This window comes from Littorina saxatilis, linkage group LG1 (genome assembly GCF_037325665.1).
Source record: "Littorina saxatilis isolate snail1 linkage group LG1, US_GU_Lsax_2.0, whole genome shotgun sequence".
Taxonomy (NCBI): Eukaryota; Metazoa; Mollusca; class Gastropoda; order Littorinimorpha; family Littorinidae; genus Littorina; species Littorina saxatilis.
In genome coordinates this window covers 62,675,976-62,682,083 of record NC_090245.1, presented here as the reverse complement: position 1 = coordinate 62,682,083, position 6,108 = coordinate 62,675,976, and positions in this window count along the sequence as shown.

Sequence of the window (6,108 nt, the reverse complement as noted above, 5' to 3'; positions counted from 1 at the left end):
CAAACAAACTACCAAAGCGACTCCTAATTAGCCTATTTATGCTTTGCATAAAGGCGGCTATAATAAAAGATTGAGGCCAGAAGGGAAGAAAACAGAATAAGACAAAAAGGGGTGTAAAAACTAAATCGGGATAAAAAAAGGAAGGTACGGAAGAGTTTTCCCATTTATCGCCAGTGAATTTATTTGAGGTTGAAAGCGTTTGTCTAAATGAGAGAGAGAGAGAGAGAGAGAGAGAGAGAGAGAGAGAGAGAGAGAGAGAGAGAGAGAGAGAGAGAGAGAGAGAGAGAGAGAGAGTCTACCGTACACAACCTGTCAAATTTCTATGTGCATTATAGTCGCATAAAAAAGGTCGCAGACTGAGAAACACGCAACCATATCCTTTACTGGATAAAAAGCACAGTTGGGAGATATACCTACCTGTTTCTCAGTTTAATTAACTATTGCTGTAGAGCACAAGAGCTCGCTCATTCACTCCTTTTCTATTTTCACACAAAAGCTTCGCTGGTAAACAGTGTCAGCGCAATTGTCCAGCCTTCTTCTATAACAAAGTCTTTCTTTGTAAGAGAGTCGATTTATTCCACGCACACATCCTCAGTGCGGTGCATAAAATTAAATCACGTGAAAGAGTCGACAGTGTTGTTGACGGCGTTTTTAGGGCTTTGTGAATTCCCCACGGCTCAGTGTGTAAATCGGCCCATGAAAAGAAATAGAATGCGATATCCAAGAGTGTAACGGCAAAGGCTTTATGAAATAATCCCTCGTGGAGTAAATTTAGAGAGAGAGAGAGAGAGAGAGAGAGAGAGAGAGAGAGAGAGAGAGAGAGAGAGAGAGAGAGAGAGAGAGCGCGCATTATTACAAGACACTAGGAAAAAGGGGGAAAAAACCAAAACAAAAACAAAACAAAACAAACAAAACCTTTACCACCACCAACCAAAAGACCATATATATAAAAAAATAAAAACCAGACAGACAAACAAAGAAACGAGCCACCTTATAGGCACACACACGCACGGACAAGCCATAATAGCCAGAAATAAGATACCAGCAATCTCCCTCCTTTTGACTGCACGGGAAATAAGGAAAGCCAGAAATGAAATCTTAAAGAAAACCACAAACAAAACAACGCCAATCTGTGCACAGGAAAAAAAACGGGGTCATCATATGGCAAAAGATCTTTGCATCAGAGTTGCTTCTTCTTTCTCAAAAAGCTGATGTTCAATTAATAGAAGGCACGCAATGCTTTGGTTTATTTTACTTTTTGCTCCCCCTTTTTTTTTAAATTTTCTATAATTCTTACTTTATCTGCGTGTGAATGTTCTGACACGCAACTACGAGATATGCAAACGAAGGCTCGGAGACAATAACCCTGAACAAGAACAGAGAAGAACATTTCAAAAAGGATGCGTCTTGCGTTTCATCGTGATTGTTTTTGTTTTTATTGTTGAACCAACATGTTTTTAGTCAGCAAACGGTATTCGTAACCTGCCCCTAACTTCACCAACCCTTTGTAATGATGTCTTGGCAAGAATAGTTGCAAATGTCAAGTATCAAGCAGGAAGAGAGAAAAAAACACGAAGTTAAAGTTCAATGTTAAGCTTAAACATATAATACTTTGCTTCTTCTCAATCCAAAAATATATAGATATGTCATGTTTACTCTGAACTTGTGCTCAGAATAAAGCTAAGTCCATGTATGCAAATTAGGTACAACATCCGCATGCTTCGCCGAGAGGAGCACAACAAACCGTCTGGATCTTCGGGTTTATTCATATTTAGACTTTTTCAGTACATCTTTAACCCGTTGGAGGACGAGCAAGGGGGACGGCGGCCAACTGAACCTTTACCAAAGCTCACTGTCGATTGCTTGTTTGATGTACTCTCTGTGTATTCGTATATATATGATATATGCTTGTTATTGTCGTTATGTGCTGCCACAAAAGGATTTCTTAATGCGAGTATGCGCCAATGGCTCTGCTAAGATCAGAATATTGACGTGGGGCCGAATACATGCTGCTGGATCTGTGTACAATGGAACATTAAATCAGCGGCCTGTTATTTGATTGAGTCAGGTTGAAACAGATTATTCTGATTTATCCCATGACCTGCTTCTTTGTCTCTGTCAGCTGAGGAGGTGATTATTCTGGATAATCTATGGTTACCATATGGATAATCCATCATCACCGAGTCTCGATCTCACCTGTCATTGGTCATTGTCTTTGATCTCAGAGTACAATTGAATAATGTATAGAGGTCATCTGCATATTTATCGTTGACTCCGGTGTAGCATCGCAGACGACACGTGATTGGGGAATTGTCTCCCTTACATGTGTACTCGCCAATGCCACCTACCGGAGTGAGACAGTACGAATAAACAGGCTGTCAAAATGAACTACGAGTTCGAGTGAATTAGTATGGTTGTGCTTCGAGCAGGTTATGTCTGTCTTACCCTTGGGAGCGAGTCTACAATCTGGCGACGAGGATCTATGAAGTAACTTAGATTTAAACAAGTTTTTCGTCATTTTCTTGGCCGGTCGATCGAGTGAAATCGTGACGTCATTGAAAACTGTGTGTATACTGTGACGTATTCAGAAAGATGGCAGCGAACATTTTCTGTGTTGACAAATTCGATCCAACTGGTGACCCATCTAGCGTGTCTTCGAGATGGACGAGATGGAAGAAAAGTTTCGAGTTGTACATTGCTGCAAGAGGAGATGTGGGGAATAACCAGAAACGTCCACTGTTGCTCCACTGTGCTGGAGTGGAAGTTCAAAACATTTTTGATACACTGGATGGGGGAGCAAGCTACGATGAGGCAATTACTGCCCTGGATACATACTTCAAGCCCCTGCAGAATGAGACTTTTGAACGCCACCAGTTCAGGCAGATGACGCAGAAGGCAGGTGAGACGACGGCGCAGTTCGTTACACGTCTGAGGAAGAAAGCAGAGAACTGCAACTTCGGTGCTGCACGCGATGCGAGCATCAGAGATCAAGTCATCGACAGATGTCCAGACAGAGAACTGCAAGCGAAACTTCTGGCGAAGAGAGCTTTGACATTGGGACAGTTACTTGAAAAAGCACAAGCTCATGAGGCGGCAGTTTCACAGGTGAAGCAGATGGATGGCAGACCAAGTGAAAAAGAAACTGAACTTGTTAGTGCTGTTTCGAGACCACGACCCAGGAAACCGTTTGACCGCACTGACAGAAAGACTAAAACAGAGTCAGACAAACACGGACTGAAATGTTTTCGGTGTGGAAAGACAGGACATTTTGCAAAAGACGCGGCATGTCCCGCAAAAGGTAAAGAATGCACAAAATGCAAAAAAATGAACCATTTCGCTTCTGTGTGCAAATCAAAATCAAAGCATCTGAACAATGTGCGTGAGAGTGATGATGATGATGAGCATGCATTTGTTGTTGACAAATTCTACAATTCCACAATTGATGTCGTTGTGGGAGGTGTCAATATGTCAATGATGATATATTCTGGGGCAAGCTGCAACATTGTTGATAGGCAAAACTGGGAACAGTTGAAGAAAAAGAAAATGAAGTTTACATGCAAGAAAGTTGACAAACCAAGAAAGCTGTATGCTTATGGGCAGGACACACCTCTGACAGTAGCAGGAACATTTCAGGCAGAAATTGTTGTTCCTGGGGTTTCAGAAATTCACACAGCTGAATTTGTTGTCATTGAAGAGAAAGGCAAAGTCCCTCTTTTGGGAAAAGAAACATCAGAAAAACTGGGTGTTTTGAGAGTGGGATTGCCAAGAGAACCTGAAACTGTCAGATCTGTGTCACTGTCAGACAAACCAGAACAGAGGTACCCAGAGTTGTACAAAGGGTTGGGTAAACTGAAGAATCAAAAGATTACACTGCATGTGAACCACAATGTAAAACCAGCTGTTCAGGCAGCTCGCCGGATTCCATTCAGCCTCCGGGAAAAGGTTGAAAAGAAAATCGCGGAGCTAGAGGAACTCGACATTATCGAGCGCGCAGAAGGTCCGACTTCGTTTGCTAGCCCAATCGTAGTGGTTCCTAAACCCAACAGTGATGACATTAGGCTATGCGTAGAAATGAGACAGGCCAATGAAGCGGTTGAGCGTGAACGTTTTCCTATACCGACTATCGAAGAAACACTGATCAAAATGAACGGAAGCAAAGTTTTCACAAAGCTTGATTTGAAGTGGGGGTTTCATCAGCTCGAGTTGTCTGAAGAGTCGCGTCCCGTCACAACATTCGCAACACACATCGGATTATTTCGGTACAAGCGTTTGATGTTCGGAGTGACGTCAGCGCCAGAAATCTACCAACATACTATCCAAGACGTGATTCGCGATTGTCCGGGTGCACGGAACATGACAGATGACATCATCATACATGCAGAAACAGTCGAGGAACATGACCGGAGACTCGACAAGGTACTTCGCACACTACAAAAGAATGGCCTCACACTCAATCCAGACAAATGTGTCTATCGGATGTCCGAACTTCAGTTCATGGGGTTCCTACTCTCGGAGAAAGGGATAGGGCCAAAACATCCGCAAAAGTAGAAGCCGTGAAAAACGCAAAACAGCCGATTTTAGCGTCGGAAGTCAGAAGCTTCTTGGGGTTAGTGAACTTCAACGCTCGCTTCATAGAACATTTGGCTACCAAAGCCGAACCACTGAGCAAATTGACTAGAAAGAACGCACCATTTCAGTGGAAAACAGAACAAGAAAAGGCATTTCAAACTTTGAAGGATGATTTGTCGAAAGCTGAAAACGTCGCGTACTTCGATCCGAAAGCCGAGACGCGTATTGTTGCAGACGCGAGTCCAGTCGGACTAGGTGCAGTTCTCACACAAGTTCAGAACGGTGAGAAAAGAGTGATCTACTATGCTAGCCGTAGCTTGTCGGATGTCGAACGACGTTACTCACAAACTGAGAAAGAAGCATTAGCTCTTGTATGGGCGTGCGAGCGATTTCACCAGTATGTGTACGGTATTGAGTTCACACTTGAAACCGACCACCGCCCACTGCAGTTCATCTATTCCAAACGTTCGAAACCGTCGGCGCGTATCGAGCGATGGGTGCTTCGGTTGCAGAGCTACCAATTCACGGTGGAATACAAGCCGGGCTCACAGAACATTGCCGACTCGTTGTCGCGACTCGTGAACCAAGACACTGAACGTGTTTGTGGTCGAAACGTTGCGGAAGAGTATGTGTACTTCGCTGGAAAGAAGGCCGTACCGAGGTCAATGACAGCACATGAAATTAAAGAGGCATCAGCTGTAGATGAAGAGTTGTCTGCAGTGAGAGAGTGTATCAAATCAGGAAACTGGGAAAAATGCCCGAACGTAGCATACAAAGCGCTGAAAGATGAGTTGACCAGCCTTGGGAAACTTGTTCTACGTGGCACACGCATTGTGATTCCGAAAGCACTGAAAGAACGCGTTGTTGAAATAGCACACGAAGGACACCAAGGGGTGGTAAAAACAAAAGAAAGAATTCGAACCAAAGTGTGGTGGCCCGGTCTCGACAAAGAAAAATGTGTACGTTCTTGTCACGAATGTCAAATTGTCGGAATGCCGTCAAAGCCGGAACCGATGGTTCGAACCACATTCCCAGATGGTCCATGGGAAGACTTGGCAGTTAACTTGCTTGGCCCGTTGCCAAGTGGAGAGTCGATTCTAGTAGTAGTAGACTACTATAGCCGGTATTTCGAGACCGCAGTTCTGAGAAGTACAAAAGCAGAAAAAATTGTGGAGTGTCTGGAAACAATGTTCACAACACATGGGCTACCATTTTCCCTGAAATCGGACAATGGTCCCCAGTTCATTTCCGCCAAATTCAAAGAATTCATGACTACACACGGAATTATGCACAGGCACACAACGCCATTGTGGCCACAGGCCAATGGTGAGGTAGAACGCCAAAACCGAACATTGATGAAAGCGATCAAAATAGCATACTCCGAAGGCAAAGACTAGAAAAAAGAACTGAACAAAATTCTGTTGTCATACAGAACCACACCACATCAGACTACTGGAGTTAGTCCAGCAGAACTGCTTTTCAAGCGCAAACTTCGGACAAAACTTCCAGATATTGATTCCATCGTCAAGGCTGAACTTG